Genomic DNA, 20,424 nt, shown 5'->3' with positions numbered 1-20,424 from the left:
GTTTATAACCGGGGGAGCAATTCCTCCGCATGTGATCCGTTGCTAGCGGCAATCCCCAGCAAAAAATGCATCTTGTGTAGGATGCCCTTGTCGTGCATGTGGTCTGCTGCCGACCTCCTCCATTGTATGCATTTTTTTGCTGGGCATTGCTGCTAGCAACAGATCACATGCGGAGGAAATGCTCCCCCGTTTATAAGGCCACTTTATTTTTGTGATTTCTCGTTCTATGTATGGAATGTGCCATTGCGCAATGCTGGTAGCATTCTGTGGCACATGGCCTGTTATAGGTGGGGCTTACAGCCTTGTCTCTCCCACTGCATGAGTGATCTCACTATGGAGGTATGTGAGAGCTTGGCTGTAAGTTGTATCTTGGCACCTCTCAGACCGTGTTCACACACACCATAGGTAGTCTAGTGGTTGGACCCATGCCACACGAGATACCTTGACAGTGGTGCAAAGGGGCTCCGTTGTGTTCCTGACTGGAATACATTGGCTAAAGTCTCAGGTTTTAACATCAGCCTGAGGGATTAGCCAGTATTGTCAGTTGCATATCATTGTGGTGCACCTTTTGCAGTGATTTATATATTGGAGTTGTAGCCTAAAACTATTAAAGGGGTTCTATTGTTACAATTTACGTTAATTTCATAAGAGAGAAGGATTTTGGTGTCCTTGTAGATCAGGGCTCGACAAATCCCAGGTCGCCATGGTGATCAGGAATTTTGTCCTGGCGCCTGGGTATTTGTCCTCACATGCCTGCCCCCCAGTAATCCAGGGCACTCCCAGTTTCCCTACCCTTGTCGCTTTCGGCAGCATCGGACATGACGTGAGGAGGTGTGCCGCGCAGGCGCACAACGACAGGGTAGGGAAATTTCACAGCAGAGTTAGCTGGACACCGGCCGACACTGCACATGTGCTGGGAGCCTCACCAGCGGCTAGGGAAGGGAAAAATTACGGGCCAGTGCTTTTTCCCTACCCTAACTGCTGGTGAGGCTCCCAGCACATGCGCAGTGTCGGCCGGTGTCCAGCTGAGAACATCCATCCGATCACCGCCCCTGCACACTGGCCCGTAATTTTTCCCTACCCTAACTGCTGGTGAGGCTCCCAGCGCATGCGCAGTGTCGGCCGGTGTCCAGCTAACTCTGCTGTGAAATTTCCCTAACCCGTCGTTGTGCGCCTGCGCGGCACGGCACACTTCCTCACGTCTTGTCCAGTGTGGCCAGGGAAATCTAACGGAACACCGGCACTCTGCCGCCTCTACGTAGACTTCTTGGACAGTCTGGCAGGGAAGGAGCGGTGTGACCCGCGGGCGGAGAGCGGGGTGGACAGGTTGGCATCGGGGGAGCGGAGGAGATAGGTAGGACGCAGTGGGTCCGCATCATGTGTCCCAGGGCGACTGACAGTGTGGACGTGTGTGCGACTCTGTACACTGCCACTGTATCTGTTGTTAATGCCCATGTTGTTTGGTTCTAGACTTCTTTATATGTTAATTTAAGAGGGGTTCTTTTTGTCGCTGAAAATAAGGCTTTATAAGGTGAAAAAACTTTTTAGCTGGCTCCTAGATTCCAAGGAAAAATGTCAAGCCCTGTTTTAGATTATAGATTGAATAACAGCAAAAAATGTCAATCGGCTGCTTCTAAGGCCACCCGGATATTGTCATGCACTAAATGAGGCATGGACTCACGCGGCAGGGATGTAATATTACCACTTTACAAAGCGCTGGTGCGGCCTTATCTGGAATACACAGTCCAGTTCTGGGCACCAGTCCATAGAAAGCACACACTGCAACTGAAAAAAGTAGAGTAGAGCGACTAAACTGATAAGGGGCATGGAGGGTCTTAGTTATGAAGAAAGATTAAAATAATTTAATTTATTTATTCTTGAGAAGAGACGTCTAAGGCGATATGATTAAAGGGGTTGTCTGGGTTCAGAGCTGAACCCGGAACTACCCATAATTTCACCCCGGCAGCCTCCCTGACTTGAGCATCGAAGCAGTTCATGCTCCGATGCTCTCCTTTGCCCTGCGCTAGATCGCGCAGGGCAAGGGCTCTTTTGTTTACAATCACACAGTGCCAGGTGGAAGCTTCTGCCCGGCAGTGTATTCGGTGATGTCACAGACTCAGGTGGGTGTGCTTTAGCGCCTTCAAATCTCTGATCAATGGGATAACAGGACTCAGACTCCTGCTAATTTGATATTGAAGACCTATCCTGAGCATAGGTTATCAATATATACCCACTGCACAACCCCTTTAATACAAAATGGAGGTGACATTTAAAAAGTTCACCATGTTTGCAGATAAAAAATTTTCTTCTGTAAAATATCAGGTGTTAAAGAAATGAAATGTATTACCCTGGTCCTGTAATCTTTCGAAATACCCCATATATGGCCCTAGTGTACAGCTAGACTCAAGAAGCACTCCTAGAAAACACCACATTTGGCTTGGAAGGAGGCCTGATTTATCATTTCCTTTTATTTATTTTTTTTTTTTTTTTTTTTAATAATCCATCCTACAGAGGTGAAAGTCTGTAAAATTTAGATCTTGAAGTAGTTGATTCAACAAGGGAGAGAATATGACATTGTTCCAGGTATGAGGAGAGGGCGTTTGCTGAACTCTTGCACCAGGGCCCATGAGCATTTAGCTTCACCCCTGGCTGTGGATGCCACTGTTATAGGGGCTCTGTGGATGGCACTAAGTGATACGGCAGTAACTGCACCATCAGCAACTTGGCCAGGTGGGAGATCAGATTGCTGGGTGAGTCGAGTTGTTTTTTGGCCACACATTACGTTATGGATTACTAACGACAAAGCTGAGGAGGAGTAACTGGCGATGACAAGGACACTGCACTGCATTGAAGGACAGTCCTGTCCAATTGTTAGCCAGTTCTATTTTTTGATGCTGCCTGTAAAAGGAGATATTAATTATTAATATTTTGGGTTAATATCAATAATCATAAAGTTGTCTATTGATGACTCTGCCTATTTATACTATAAATACAATCTACCTGTTGCTATACCTTTCTGTGAACTACGTGCAATGGATTGTTAAGGCGATAAAAGACTATAAACTATTATAACAAAGTTGATTATATATATCAATAGTATATAAATATATACATGCATTATATTGTTAAAATATTTCTAAGTGTGAAAATAGCCTCAGACGGATCCGTCCAGACTTTCAATGTAAAGTCAATGGGGGACGGATCCGTTTGAATCGGATCCGTCCCCATTGACTTACATTGTAAGTCTGGACGGATCCGCACGGCCAGGCAGACACCCGAACGCTGCAAGCAGCGTTCAAGTGTCCGCCTGCTGAGCGGAGCGGAGGCTGAACGCTGCCAGACTGATGCACTCTGAGCGGATCCGCGTCCACTCAGAATACATTAGTGCTGGACGGAAGCGTTCGGGTCCGCTTGTGAGCCCCTTCAAACAGAGCTCACAAGCGGACACCTGAACGCTAGTGTGAAAGTAGCCTAATATATATTTATAAAAAATTATAATTTATATATATACATACACACACAAACAAACGAGCAATCAATATATCAAGTATACATTTTTTCAATAAAAGTGCATAATTTCCTTTTTCAAGTTCAAACCTGAGGGATATCTTGTATTTAGGCCTCATGCACATGACCGTGCCGTTTTTTGGGGTCCGCAAACCGCGGATCCACAAAAAACGGAAGCCGCCCGTGTGCCTTCCGCAATTTGAGGAACAGAACAGGCGGCCCATTGTAGACATGCCTATTCTTGTCTGCAAAACGGACAAGAATAGGACATGCTATTTTTTTTTTTTTTTTTGCGGGGCCTCGGAACGGAGCAACAGATGCGGACAGCACACGGAGTGCTGTCTGCATCTTTTGCGGCCCCATTGAAGTGAATGGGTCCGCACCCGAGTCGCAAAAACTGAGGTTCGGATGCGGACCCCGAAAAACGGTTGTGTGTATGAGGCCTTAATCTAAAAAATCCAGAAGGCTTCTCTTAAAAAGGATACACTTTTTTATGATCCCCCTCCTTTTGGGGGAAGCCTCACCTTTTCTATTCCAAATCCCCGGAACGTTCCTACTGCACGATTATGTGTTTGAATAAAGTGTTTCGCTTCGTTGCAGATATTAGTGAGAGGGATTGACAATATAGTTGAGATGCTCCAAAATCCTATTTTTAAACTTCCTCGATGTGTTGCCCACATACATGATTAGATCACATGCAACACACTAAATGATATACAGTCGTGGCCAAAAGTTTTGAGAATTACATAAATATTGGAAAAGTTGATGCTTAAGTTTTTATAATAGAAATTTGCATATACTCCAGAATGTTATGAAAAGTGATCAGATGAATTGCATAGTCCTTCTTTGCCATGAAAATTAACAATCCCAAAAAAAACCTTTCCACTGCATTTCATTGCTGTCATTAAAGGACCTGCTGAGATCATTTCAGTAATCGTCTTGTTAACTCAGGTGAGAATGTTGACGAGCACAAGGCTGGAGATCATTATGTCAGGCTGATTGGGTTAAAATGGCAGACTTGACCTGTTAAAAGGAGGGTGATGCTTGAAATCATTGTTCTTCCATTGTTAACCATGATGACCTGCAAAGAAACGTGTGCAGCCATAAAAATGGCTTCACAGGCAAGGATATTGTGGCTACTAAAATTGCACCTCAGTCAACAATTTATAGGATCATCAAGAACTTCAAGGAAAGAGGTTCAATTCTTGTTAAGAAGGCTTCAGCGTGTCCAAGAAAGGATTCAGCTGCGGGATCGGAGTGCCACCAGTGCAGAGCTTGCTCAGGAATGGCAGCAGGCAGGTGTGAGCGCATCTGCACGCACAGTGAGGCGAAGACTTTAGGAAGATGGCCTGGTGTCAAGAAGGGCAGCAAAGAAGCCACTTCTCTCCTAAAAAAAAAAAACATCAGGGACAGATTGATCTTCTGCAGAAAATATGGTGAATGGACTGCTGAGGACTGGGGCAAAGTCATATTCTCCGATTAAGCCTCTTTCTGATTGTTTGGGGCATCAGAAAAAAGGCTTGTCAGGAGAAGAAAAGGTGAGCGCTACTATCAGTCCTGTGTCATGCCAACAGTAAATAATCCTGAGACCATTCATGTGTGGGGTTGCTTCTCATCCAAGAGAGTGGGCTCACTCACAATTTTGCCCAAAAACACAGCCATGAATAAAGAATGGTACCAAAACACCCTCCAACAGCAACTTCTTCCAACAACAGTTTGGTGAAAAACAATGCATTTTCCAGCACAATGGAGCACCGTGCCATAAGGCAAAAGTGATAACCAAGTGGCTCGGGGACCAAAACGTTGACATTTTGGATCCATGGCCTGGAAACTCCCCAGATCTTAATCCCATTGAGAACTTGTGGTCAATCCTCAAGAGGCTGGTGGACAAACAAAAACCCACTAATTCTGACCAACTCCAAGAAGTGATTATGAAAGAATGGGTTGCTATCAGTCAGGAATTGGCCCAGAAGTTGATTGAGTGCATGCCCAGTCGAATTGCAGAGGTCCTGAAAAAGAAGGGCCTGTAAATATTGACTCTTTGCATAAATGTCATGTAATTGTCGATAAAAGCCTTTGAAACGTATGAAGTGCGTGTAATTATATTTCACTACATCACAGAAACAACTGAAACAAAGATCTAAAAGCAATTTAGCAGCAAACTTTGTGAAAACTAATATTTGTTTCATTCTCAAAACTTTGACTGTACATGATACCCATAGTGTTGCAGTTAATATAGGTTTTGATAGGAAAAGAAGCAGAGTGGTCCACATTATGAAAGGTCTTAGTACACAACACATAGCTACAGGCTTTATGAGTGGGGGAGAAGAGATCATCTCCAGTCTTCTCCAAAGTCAATTCTGAAAGGTGATAGAAAATCCAAAAAGAGACATAAAACGCAATACAAATCGCAATGAGGGGGCTGAACCGAGAAGTCATGCTTTCTCACTGCTCTGCACCAAGGAACACAATCCATCAGCATCCACTCTGCACCTTGGAGTATTTTGCTACTGTTCCCATCCAATACTATTGGGTATATACCCAGCTACGTTTTAATCCGTCCAGGACGCTTCTAGCACTTACAGGGGCGAAGATACTTTTGGGGCCTACCGACCACGCCAGTCCACGGCCTAAATTTGAGACGCAGACCCAGACAGTCAACAGACTATATTACAACCGACGGCATGACAAGTCAGAGTCTGGCTCTTCACAGAGATCGATGGAGGAGCTGAGCAGCAGGATCGTGCAATCGGACCGCCAGATATCCTGCCCGGGTCGTTCTGCTGACTCCAAATCGGTCCTGTAGCCCGGCCGCATCATTTCGCCGGCTCCACATCAGGGACCAGTCTGGAGTAAACACCGTAGGATCTCCTGCACAGCGCTCTTCAGGACAGTGAGTAATGGCCATTGTCTGTGCAACCCCAGACTGGCAGAGATCTCTGAAATCTGCAGGGGGACTACTGTTCCACCGTGACAGTCCTCATTTACCTAACTGGCCTTCATCACCCCCTCATTCCAGGCACATACTAAAATAAACAGGGATGACACAGGCCCCCAGCACAAAAAGTTTTCAGGTTTGTATCGCTGGTCTACAGTAGACCATTTCTGTGTATTCAGCACTTCTATGTACTCAGCATCTCCTATCAGACATTCGCATTGTACTCATCACCTCCTATCTGTATAATTGCACTTATTAACAATTTTTCCGGACTGCATCGCCGGTCTATTGTAATTATTTTCTCTGTACTCAGCACCTGATGATTTTTAAAAATACAAAAGCCATAAGAGAGAGGTGCACACCTTCTGTATTTAAAATACTGGATTTTAGTCCACTCCCCTCAATATGGTTAAAGTGGGCAAATCAGAAGCATCAACCATTCCAAAGCAGAAGCAATCTCAACAAGACATGGAGAAGTTTATGCACAAGAACTTCTCTCACTCCAGGCCTAATCACCCCAGAGCACTGAGACCCAAACCCAGAGAGGGAGATCCTCCCAGGGACATTATCTGTCGAATTCTCCTTTCACAGCATAGAGATGCAATCCTGAAAGCTGCCAGAGAGACAAGGGAGATCATGTTTGAAGGCGCTAAAATCTACTTTCAAGACCTGTCCCCGGTCACACTAAACAAGAGGAGGCAGTTGAAACCTGTCACTGATGCTCTACGTGCAAAAGGAATAAAGTACAGATGGCCGTTTCCCTTCGGTATTTCCTTTGTACTACAGGGGTCTACCAAATTTATCAGAAGGCCAGATGACCTAATCCCTCTCTGTAAAGCCATTGATCTACCAAGATTCCATCTTGGCTGCAAATTACAGACCTAAAGTATCTCATACCACTTTCAGAGGCCGCACCATAGAAACATACTAAAAGATGCCCTACTGCTGAGGACTGAGTGGATTCTCAATGCTCTTGTCTGTCATGTACTGATAGACAAATCATCATTGCCTACTCCTTAGATAGTATGAACTCTATTGTGGTTTAAATGCATCTAAGGGACTGGTCTCCGCAGTCTACCCCAGATATTATGGTAATCACAAATTTGTGGTTTAGCTTGTTCCATACACTTTAGGGCCTGACACCGGAATGTCTAGGGATCTTTCTTCCATCTTTCTACGATCACTTCAGGCGGAAGTGGTGATCATACAAGAAACACATTTCAAGCTAGGTAAGACCCCTGCCTAGCCTCAGACATACTTCACGCAATGGTTCCACTCCTGTTGTAGTGAATCACGGTCCAGAGGTGTAACCATTGCAATCAAGAAAAATATTCCATTTACACTCCAATCTAGTCTGACAGACCCAGAGGGAAGGTTCATTTTCCTAAAAGGCATGATAGCAAAACACAGCAGTTACTATCGCCGGCCTATATGCTCCGAACCTAGATCAAGGTGCATGGCTCGCCAATGCATTGGGGAAGCTGAAATCCTTTGGGACTGGGGTATATATTGTAGGAGGGGACCTTAAATTTAGTTTTAAAACCCACAATGGACTCCACCTCGAAACGATTAAGGCTACTTTCACACTTGCGTTCGGAGCGGATCCGCCTGGTGTCTGCACAGACGAATCCGCTCCTATAATGCAAACAATGGTATCCGTTCAGAGCAAATCCGTCTGCATAACATTTTTTTTCATATCTGATTTTTCACTTCGTTCCGACAGTATATTCTAACACAGAGGCGTTCCCATGGTGATGAGGACGCTTCAAGTTAGAATATACTAAAAGAACTATGTACATGACTGCCCCCTGCTGCCTGGCAGCACCCGATCTCTTACAGGGGGCTGTGATCCGCACAATTAACCCCTCAGGTGCCGCACCTGAGGGGTTAATTGTGCTCATCATAGCCCCCTGTAAGAGATCAGGTGCTGCCGGGCAGCAGGGGCCAGACCAGGCCCCAGTTTTAAATTCATTGTTGGCCAGTGCGGCCCCCCTCCCCAGTATTATATTCATTGGTGGCCAGTGCGGCCCCCCGCCCCAGTATTATATTCATTGGTGGCCAGTGCGGGGGTCTGCCCCCTGCTGCCTGGCAGTACCTGATCTCTTACAGGGGCTATGATATGCACAATTAACTCCTCAGGTGCGGCACCTGAGGGGTTAATTGTGCTGATCACAGCCCCCTGTAAGAGATCAGGTGCTGCCAGGCAGCAGGGGGCAGTTATTACACAGTTCTCAGTATATTCTAACTTGAAGCGTCCCCATCACTATGGGAACACCTCTGTGTTAGAATATACTGTAGGATCTGAGTTTCACGATCTAACTCAAATCCGATGGTATAGTCTAACATAGAGGCGTTCCCATGGTGATGGGGACGCTTCAAGTTAAAATATACCATCGGATTGGAGAAAACGCCGATCCGATGGTATATTAATAGGGACTCCTAACTTTACATTGAAAGTCAATGGGGGACGGATCAGTTTGCAATTGCACCATATTGTGTCAACGTCAAACGAATCCGTCCCCATTGACTTGCATTGTAAGTCTGGACGGATCAGTGTGGCTCCGCACGGCCAGACGGACACCCGAATGCTGCAAGCTGCGTTCGGGTGTCCGCCTGATGAGCGGAACGAAGGCCAAACGGTGCCAGACTGATGCATTCTGAGCAGATCCGCATCCACTCAGAATGCATTGGGGCTGTACGGATCCGTTCGGGGCCGCTTGTGAGAGTCTTCAAACGGAATTCACAAGCGGAACCCTGAACGCAAGTGTGAAAGTAGCCTAAATATATCACAAAAGAAACTTGCAGCCTTAAGTAAGTCTTTGGCCTTGCTGCGGCTGCAAGATACTCAAGTGTCAAATCACCAACCATCAGCCAGAGCTAGAGAAGGTCCAGTGAGTTATGTGTCAGTATCGGTCTCATCACTAAGTGCAACGGAGAATTCAGAGGAGTGAAGCTATTCAGAGAGAGGACTCCACCTATGGTCAAAGCTATCGCCCTGTTCATGCAAAAGTGCCATCAGTTCTTCCATTCTCAGTAAATACCCAAGTTCCTTGGCCCATTCACAAAGAGAAGGTAATCTGACAGATTTCAAGTGTCTCGGGATCATCATGCGAGCTGCTATGAGGAAGAATCTTAGCGTGTACTGTTTTTCTTTATTTGCGCCAAAGAGTCGGGCACCAGCAAAAGAAGAGTAATTTTAGGAGTATTTTAAACTTCTTTCCCAGAGAAATTCCTGTAAACCCCTAGCACCTTGTCCCAGAATCTCTTGATCATTGGTCAGGCCCACCAAATATGTAACAAAGTGCCTTCCTCTGTCTTGCATCTCCAGCATAAATCGGAGGCGGAAGGAAACATTTTATGAAGGATTGATGGACAATAGTACCATCTAGAAAGTATCTTAAAGTTTTTTTCTGAAGTTGCTATGGACAATCCATTAGAGAACGTACACATTTTGGCAATCTCTTCGGGTAAGGACAGTCGGAGATCCATTTCCCATTTCTGGAAATAAGGCGCTAAATCATCATTGCATCGTTTTAGTAAGATTTTGTAAAGCTGTGAAAGCAGTTTTTAGTGTAGGTCGGGTTTGAGGAAGAAGGAATCAAAATCTGACACTGGACATGAGGAGTGTACAAAAAGTAAAATGCTCAGTTGAAAGCTAAAAATGCTTTCAACTGAGCATATTCGAGCCAGCTACTCCCTTGTCTCACATCAGAGGGCACCAAAGCATCAAACCGAGTTAGTTTAGAGTCAGTCAGGACATCCCTAACTCTCGGGCACGTGGTCTGGGACCATTTCAGAAATGTATTCACTTGACAACTCGGGGGAAAAAGCAGGGTTGCCCATAAGAGGAGTCATTGTACCTGGTCTATGTGATAATTGAGAGTTTTGGAGCCAGCTATCCCATTGAGTGAGGGTATGTCATACTAAAAAGGGCCATTCCTCCATCGGGGGTCTATCTGCAACCCTCACCCAGGGAGCTGTCTAAGTCCAAGAGAGAGATCAAGCTCCATTTGGACCCAGAGCTTCGCACCTGGCCCTTCAGATCAATTCAGGATCTGCATGAGTAATGCCAATGCATGAAAAAGTTTCAGGTCTGGCATACCCATGTCTCCTCTGTGCTTGTCTTTAGACAATGTCCGATTGCTAAATCTACACTTGCTAGAACCCCATACGAAACGTGTCATAGCTTTGGTCAGGGTGGTGAAAAATATCCCAGGTATACAAATGGAAATGGTTTGGAAGAGATAAAGGAATCTTGGAAGTATATCAAATCACTTATTCTACCAAACCACGATAGGGTCCTAAGAGAATATTGTGCAGGGATTTGTAGACCCAAGTATGTAATGCTCGTGGTCTGCCATTTGAAAGAGAAGCTGGACTGTAAAAGTAAGGCCTCGCATTCTGGTAGCGTGATCTTCAACATTTCACTTTTATTGAGATGGAGCTTAAAATTACTAAAACGTCCAAATTGTTGAAATTCTTTTAACACAGATGGGAGAAACATGATGATTCTAAATATACATACAAGTAGATCATCCGCATATAACGCTAACTTGTGCTGATGACCTTTCGTATCGATCCCTAAGATATCCTGGTTATTTCTCAAAGTATTGGCTAAATGTTATATAACCAGAACATAAAGTATGGGGGGCAACCTTGTCGGGTGCCATTTCGGATCTCGAAGGTCGGAGCAAGAATGTCGTTGGTTCTGACCCTAGCTGAGGGATGCGAGTAAAGGGCACAGATCTGATTACCAAGCTGGTGCCTAATCAGACTTACTGCAAGGAAGCTACCATAAAACCCCCAATGTGCCCTATCGAACGCCTTTTCCGTGTCAACCGATAAGAGACATAAGGAAAGCTTAAGGCGTCTGGCTGTTGCTATCAGGTTGATGGTCCTAATGGTATTATCCCTAGCCTCCCTCCCAAGTATAAAGCCCACCTGATCTCCATGAATGATCTCTGGGATCACTGTGTTAAATTGTACTCCGGCCCCATATTTGGGAGTACAATTTAATGTTGCAGCTAATTAATGAAATAGGGCGATAGTTACTGCAGACTGATGCATCTTTGTTGGGTTTCGGGATCAATACGATATGAGCTTCTAAAGCCTGTTTAGGGAAGGGACATGTGGGAGAGATACTAATAAATACCTTCACCAAAAAAGGTACAAAGAGATCTTAAATGTCTTAAAAAAGGGTACTGTGAAGCCATCCGGCCCAGGGCCTAAACCCCCTTTTAGCTTAGATAAGATCTCCCTAATTTCAGTGTCTGAGAACTCGTCCTCCAATTTAGTAGCCGTTGCTGGAGATATCGTTGGGAGTGCCGTGTTTTGTACATATTGATTGATCTGGTTTTCGAGATCAGTCGCCAGCATATCTGCTAGTTGCCCCCTAATGTTATAAAGTGATTCAAAGTAAGTTTTGAAAGTCTCAGCAATCTGGTTGGGATGATGGATCAGGAAACCTGACATATCTTTAATGTTCGGGATGTAACTCGTTTGTAGCCAGGGATAAAAGTAGTCTCGCTAAGGCCCTACCTGATTTGCCAGAATTTTCAAAAAAGGTAGCTATAGAATCTTTCAGTCAGTATCCACTGAAGCTGTACCCTGAGCGAAGCAAGTTCAATGAGGGTTTGTGGATCTAGGGACCTTTTGTGGGACTGTTCTAAAGTAGCCACTTGTGACTATAAACAAGAGATTTTGGCAGCTTTCTCATTTTTAAGCCTGGATCCATGTTTGATCAGAATACCTCATATGACACACTTTAGAGCTTCCCATTGTACAGGGAGAGCTGTGTTGTATGAAGTGTGGATCTCTAGGAATTCTCTTATGCTGGATTCAATGTCTGCCTTACAAACACTATCTCTAAGCAATGCCTCATTTAGTCTCCAAGTCCATTCCTTAGCTATTAAACACGGCAGTTCTAGAGAGAGTAACACCGCAGAATGATCCGACCATATACGGGCAGGGGAGGACATATCGCCGGTGCAGCTGCACAGGGGCCCGGCGTGTGAGGGGGCCCATTCATACTAGTGAGCGCTTCTGGAAGCGTTCACTAGTATCATACTAGCAAGCGCATCCAGAAGCGCTCACTAGTATGCAAGAGATCTGCGCTTGCTTACTTACCCCTCCAGCGCTGGTCTCCTCCAGCCTGACTGCGTACAGCGCGCACTATGACCTGCTGTACGCGGGCTGTTGGAGACAGGACAGGGAGAGCAGGAGAGGTAAGTTTTAATTATTTATTTTAGTCTGATCTGAGGTCCGATATCATGGGGCCCTGGGGTCTGTCACATCATGGGGGCCTGAAATAAGCAAATGGGGGTGCCTGATTCTGGGGGTCCAACTTCTGACTGAGCGGGGCGGGCGGGGGGGGGGCCTAAATGAGCATATGGGGGGGGGCTTAAATAAATAACTGATATTGGGGGGGGGGGGGGTCCTCCTGAGTAACTGATATGGGGGGGGGGGTCCCCGGCAACTCAACTGACATAAGGGAGGGGGGGGGGCTGAATAAATAAACTGATATTGGGGGGGTTCCTCCTGGTCATGTGGGGGGGGGGGGGTCTGAGCAACTGATATGGGGGCGTGAATGGGCATCTGATAGGGAGGGTCCTAAGCAACAAATATAGGGGCCTATCTGAGCAAGTGACATATGGGGGGGGGGGGGCTTGCCTATTTTATATACTGTAATATGCAAAATAATTGTTTTATATACCGGCAAACATGGGGGGGGGCGCACTATGGAGGGGGAGGAGCACTATGGGGGGGGGCGCTATCTTGTATACTGGCACACATGGGGGGCATTATGGAGGGGGGAGCAATAGGGGGCCCTATCTTATATACTGGAACACATGGGGGCACTATGGAGAGGGGGGACACTATGGAGACCCTCCTATATACTGGAACACATGGGGGCACTATGGAGAAGGGGGAAAGGAGCACTATTGGGGCATTTTCTGGGGCCCTATCTTATATACTGGCAGACATGGGGGCACAATGGAGGGGAGGAGCACTTTGAGGACCCTATCTTATATACTAGCACACATGGGGGGCACTAAGGAGAAGGGGGAGCACTATGGGGGCATCTACTGGGGACCCTATCATATACTGGCACACATGGGGGGGCACTATGGAGAGGAGCACTATTGGGGTCATTATATAGGGAAATTATACTGGCACACATTATGGGGGTATTTTATACTGGCACATTGTCAGGCACCATGGGGATAAGGGGAGCCGCACTATTGGGGCACTATATAGGAGTATTTTATACTGGCTCAAATTATAGGGCACTATGGGGGACCTTTTCTCAACTGGGGGCACTAAAAGGTTTTTTGGGCACACAGTAAGGGGCAATGGCACACATTATGAGGGTACTATGGGGAAATTGGCTCTACAGGGGGCACTAAGAGGAGGTATTTTTTTTATACTGCCACACAACAGGGCACTTTTATTTTTACTGTAACACATTATAAAGAGAATTATTACTACCGGGGGCATTATGGTGGGCTTTATTACAGTTGAGGGACATGAATACTAGTATGAGCACTATGGAAGTATTATTACTTCTGGGACACAGTGGGGAAATTATTACTATGTGCTGTCTGGTAGATAATTATTTCTATTGGTGGGACTTTGGGGAGCAGTATTCCAGTGGGGGCGCCCTGGCACAGTATCAGCTTAGCACAATTATTTTTGGGAAACATTATGTTTACACCATTAGTGTCAGGGACACTGTTTCCTGGGCACAGTTTTTTTTAGGACACTGTGTGCCAGTTATTGAAGGGGAACTATCTGTGTGTAACCTGTATAGGGAGCACAGCTGGCACAGTATTGGGGGTGGCAGGATCGGATGTTCAGAAGGTGGGAGGATGATGGAAAAGTAGGAAACTAAGATGTCTGTCTTTCAAACTCTGCAGAGAGAAGAGATGGCTGAAAAATCATCATGGCGGTCTGGTCTGAAAGGAGAAGATGAGGACAGAGAACATCTACATCAAAGGAGACGTCACTGGATGGAAGAGGTATGTGGTGCTGTATTAGGCTACCTTCACATCTGCGTTAGTGATTCTGGCAGGCTGTTCCAGCAGAGAACAGCCGGATGGAATTCACTGGATCCGGCACTGCTGGATGCAGAGAGAATGCCCGCCGCCCCCATTCACTATAATGGGGAACGGCAGAGATCCGGCCACAATCTGGCAAGAATGCAGAGAAGCAGTGGGACCGCATGCTGCGGTTTGTGTCCGGCTGATTTCTTGCATTTTCAGCCGGATCAGGTGGCCGGAACGTAGTGTCGCAGGTGTGAAAGTAGCCTTACCCTGTATGTTTTGTATTGCCCTAAGTAATGTTATGTTTACAGATTCCCGATAGTGTACATTCTCTCACGGATCTTTAACTTCAAGAACAGGAATCTCCCGCGAGGATCCGTCAAAAGAATAAGGGAGAAATTCATGCAATGCAATGGAAATCCCTTTTGATTTTGCTTCCGGGTTGGTGCTATGGGCCCAGTAATTGAAATGCCTGGATGAATTCCCAGGGACATGGCCTGTTCTAAAATGAGTTTCTTGCAAAAGAAGAATCTGTACCCTCTCTCTATGCATATCATACAGGATCTTAGAGCGTGTCTCCGAAACATTAAAACCTCTGACATTCAATGAGGCAAGTTTGACACTAGGTGGTGCCATCGCTCCAGCACTCAATAGGCCTGTAAAGTACTGCAGCCTAGCTAAAAAGGGATGTTAAGCAAAGCACTAAACTGCTGGAAATAGTCAATATATTCCAGGGCAATATAGACACAGATGCTCAGGAGGCAAGGATTTGGGAAAGCTAGTTAGAACAGACCCAGCTACAGTATCTGAAGAGACCCAGACCGAAGTATACTAAAAAGGTAAACAATAGAAGCCTCAGCACAGGTTTGATAGTCTGAAGGGGAGGGAAGAGGGGAGTGAAAGGCACACTAGGGCTAAGGGAACGTATACGTTAAGAAAGGAAAAAAGGCAGAAAAAGAACAAGGTAGGACAATAAAACCCTAAGGTAGCAAACATGCACTTCTACAAGTTAAACAAAGGCCATTTATGAGCAAGGATCAATTTGTCCTAGCAGGGCAGGGCAGAATGCCCCAGCAGGGCCAAGAAGCCACAACAGTCTCTCTTTAATTTGTAAGCAATAGGACCACCCAATCCTAAAAATAACCATCAAGGTGATGGATCCTCTTTAGAACACTCTGATTGCCCAACAAGGGTACACCACAGCTATGAGTTTCATGCATACGACCTAAAATGAACGCATCTTTTCAAGAAATATAGGTACAGATGACTGGGTGGAGCTTCCTCACAGCGCCTCAACCGTCTCCATTTCTTCTGAGTGGAGGACGGGAAGGAAGAGAAGGAATACTGTGCCATTCCAGCAGTTGCAGGAGGCAGTTCTAGAGCTTTAAGGAAGGAATCCAGGTCTTCGTAGTTCAAGGTGACGACCATCTCTGTGCATCAGTTGGAACAGGAACCCCCAGAAAAAAGGGATATTGCTAGCTCTCAGAAGATCCAGCAATGGTTTAAGAGCTCTCCTCTGAGCAAGTGTAGCGAGAGAGAGAGATCATGTATGATTATCAGAGAGGCACCATCAACGTCAATGGGAGGCGAGATTACGGGCTTTCCGCATGATCTCTTCCTTTGCAGAATAGTAGTGAAGAAGACAAATAACCCCAATAATTTTTTTTTATAAAAAAAGTGATCAAAAAGTCACACACACTTCTTCAAATTGGTATTAGTAAAAAGAAACAATCATCCCATAAAAAAAATGAGCCCTCACACAGCCCTGTACACATAATTACCAAAAAGTTATAGGGGGTCAGAATATGGTTATAAAATGTATTTATTTTTTCCCCTCAAAGGTTTAAATTTTTTCCCCAGTAATTAATCGCAAGAAGAATTATACAAGTGTGGCATCGTTGTAACTGTACTGACCTGGAGAATGAAGACAACAGATCAATTTTACTGCAGTGTACAGTGTAAAAAATAAAAACCTTTATCAGAATGGCGTTTTTTCACATTTTTTAATGCAAATTTAATCTGGATTTTAATTCCTGCTCATAATAATGGAAACCGATTCCACACTGAATCTGCATCAAGAATAGACAGGTCACTTATTTTTTTACCGCATTATAGTTTTTAAAACTACAGGCAGAAAAAAAAAAAAAAAAAAGAGGGTGACCTGCATGCGATTTAGGCAAGGAATATGCATATAAAAAATAAAAAAACTCCATGTGAACATAACATAAAATCAATCAAAGGCGCAACAAAAAGTTAGTGTAACTGTAGAATAAAAGGTGCAGAATTTGCACAACGTTGTACTAATGGTTTCAGCAGCACTATAGTGGTCTTGCCACAAAAATCTATGGAAAGGATAAACACGCCAGTGGTAAATTCTTACTTTATTTTATATTTGGATAACAAAATACATTTTCTCTGTAAACAAATAGCACAGAAAATAGCATAAAAAATTTCAACCATTTTATATTTTCTGCTTCTGCTCTCCATTTTCAGACTCCATAGAAAATGAACTTCAGAAAACTTTTACAGTCTAAATCATACATGCTGTAAACCATTTGCCAGTAAGGGCTGGCCTCCATAAAAACTCACAAGAATCGTGCTTTACAATTAAATATTCTGAAGGGACGGGGCATGAAATTGTATGTTTTTTTTATTTTGTGACCACATGTACCCACATAATTATTAAGGATGATAAAGCAGTGTGATCTACCGCAATCACAAAGCGTGATAACTGCTGCAATAAGAAGATAACAACGCAGCCTGGGCCCAAGTCAGTTTTTTTTTAGATCTATTTGGGGGTACATATAAATCAGTGAACTACTCTAACACACCAGTTCCTGCAACAAGAAAACAAAAACGTATCACGGGACCTGGCAGCTTGGAGGTACTTTATTGCAACCTATGCTGCAGCTACAGAATTTCAGCATATAATAACAAACATAAAAGTACAACAAACAAAATGGGTGAGCCACCATTACAATAGTAATGCTATCCCCAATTTAAAAACATTGGCGATAGAGACCTTGCTTCTCAGTAACCACAGCCTGTGGTACAAGGTCAAACGCAATTGTCCAAAATTCATCAACTGTTTCATCAAATCGTTTCCTTTTGCTTGATAAATAGCAGCACTGAAGGGCATCTTTCTAAAATCATGTGTGCCCACAGCATCTTATCAAGTAAACTAACCAATAACTGAATACCATTTTCAGCTATTTTGCAAGAACTGGTGTGTGTGGTAATACAGGGGGAAAGAATACAGAAGCACGGGTGCTGTAACCAGGAAAACCAATTAAAGCCCTTCTGTTTGTTTCAACAGGCAGAAAATTTAGCGTTGACAGCAGTTCCCTCCTCCAAAATGTGATGAGCATACAGCATTAGTCATCAATGAAGATCCCAAATCCTCTTTTCCTTTATTAAAAAAAATATATATAATAAAATTTGCAAATCTTCATAGTGTTTTTTATTACTACTGTTGCCCCAAAGCATCAAAATAAATAAAAAAACGTTATAAGTTTTGTGTGCATAGCTCCTATGCAGACCCATGTATGGTTACAGACTATAGACCAACAGTGATACCGCAGTCATGTGTCGGGGTCCCGTCACACTGTCTGTAATGAGTAGCAATCGATATGCTAGCAAGCTGTTGAGATTTGCATTACTGCCCATTATACGTTACAATAACTGGGCATTTTGTTTGTGGGACCTCTCGTCTTTCCGCCTCTAATGCTTCTTGCATTACACGCGATGCACATTTACAAGAATGGCTGTACAGCAATAAATGCTTATTTCTTGTCAACATAAGGTGCCACAACTTTTTTGGGTGCCATTTTTTAAAATTCCTTTTCCATGCCAAAAAAGCCCAACGTTCATTTCAATGGGAGGCCCAACTTACTATTTTCTTTTACACGGAAAAAAAACTGCATGGAAACAAAGTGGCAGCGCGGAATCTGCACCGATTCTCCTATTGAAATGAATGGGAAGCTGAAAAAAATAAAATAAAAAGCTACAAAAACAGCATAGAAAATAAGTGATTCCACGCTGATGTTTTTCACCGTGTTTTGAAAATCCGTCGTGTGATAATGTCCCACGTGGCAGCCACTGAACGGTTGAGCCACAGATCCATGTGCGTTGCTAACGAAAGAGTTTCTAATTACTTTCTGCAGTATGTTAATGGAGGCACTGATCGCCATGTTTTCGATCACATCGCAGCTATGTCTCTGTCGTGCAGTTACCACTATGTGGGCTAAACTCACTGAAAGGCGCATAAAAAGTGACAGACCTACTGATTTCAATGGTCTATAACTCATGAGCTAATATTAAAAGGGGCTGTGTCACTTCAGCAAATAGCATTTATCATGTAGAGAAAGTTACTACGAGGCACTTACTAATGTATTGTGATTGTCCATATTGCTTCCTTTGCTGGCTGGATTCATTTTTCCATCACATTATACACAGCTCGTTTCCATGGTTATGACCACAATGTAATCCAGCAGCAGGGACTGTGCTTGCATACTATATATAAAATAAAAAGCACCAGTATATGTGAGCTCCCACTGTCCCGGCCACCAGACAGGCATTTTTTTCCATGTGAGTGCAAGCACGGCCACTGCTGCTGGATTGCAGGATGGATGGTCGTAACCATGGAAACGAGCAGTGTATAATTTGATGGAAAAATTAATCCAGCCAGCAAAGGAAGCAATATGGACAATCTTAATAGATTAGTAAGTGCTTTGTATTAACTTCCTCTACATGATAAATGGCACTTGCTTAAGTGACAAAACCCTTTTCATGGTTGACGGGAACTAATGTTATAATCACTGCAGACCGGGCCTGGAAGAGTCAGGGTTATTCACAAGCTGCTAATCTCCTTGTCCACCTGCAGATGACTGGCGTTTTATCTCCCAAGGAGAAATCCGGCAATCATTGGCGACTGGGTGGGGACAGCAGGGGCTAATGAATACCCATGACTCTTATCAGGCAGTACATAACTCTTTTCCAGGACTAGGCTGCAAGGATTAGAATGTTGGTTCTCAAACAACAAATATTACCCCATTAGTGACAAACTTCTGAAAACACCATCTGTCACTACAAGTTGATGACAGGATCCCTTTAACAATTTAATTAACGACAAATGTACAAGTTGTCTCTCTCTATTCAATCACCTAACATTTACACTGGCCAGTGACTGGGAACCATCATTTGGCCGATTATTGCCCAGTGTATACTTTACCCAACAGGTATCAGAAGATGGAAGAAATACACAAATGACTGCAGGATCAGACTACAAACAAGGTTTCTTTGTAGTGTGTGACCAAGACACGTTATGCATATGCACTATATACACAAATCACGAGAAGATTAAGACAAGTTGCAAAGGTACCATATTTTTCGCTTTATAAGATGCAAAATGGTTGTACGTCTTATAAAGCGAATACTAGTGAGCGCTTCCATTATGGAAGCGCTCACTAGTACGCGTTAGGTGCCGGGAGCAGGGAAGAAGCGCTGCAAGCGCTAGACTTCTTTGCTGCGACTGACGCTACACTGTCCTGACCTCAGGTGACAGAGCAGCACGGGCCGGAAAAGACAGGGGAGCGCAACTTCTGCCGGAGATGAAGAGGAGCCGCGGCGCAGGAGTGATGAGGGGTCAGAAATAAAGGGATGATCTGAGGGATGATGGGAGTCTTATGTGATGTCCTGATATTTATGGGGGTCTGATGTAATGTCCTGATATTTATGGGGGTCTGATGTAATGTCCTGATATTTATGGGGGTCTGATGTAATGTCCTGATATTTATGGGGGTCTGATGTAATGTCCTGATATTTATGGGGGTCTGATGTAATGTCCTGATATTTATGGGGGTCTGATGTAATGTCCTGATATTTATGGGGGTCTGATGTAATGTCCTGATATTTATGGGGGTCTGATGTAATGTCCTG

The sequence above is a fragment of the Bufo gargarizans genome, chromosome 7 (assembly GCF_014858855.1).
Source record: "Bufo gargarizans isolate SCDJY-AF-19 chromosome 7, ASM1485885v1, whole genome shotgun sequence".
In the NCBI taxonomy this organism is placed as follows: Eukaryota; Metazoa; Chordata; class Amphibia; order Anura; family Bufonidae; genus Bufo; species Bufo gargarizans.
The sequence above is the reverse complement of the archived record's forward strand: the minus strand, read 5'-3'. Positions refer to the sequence as shown.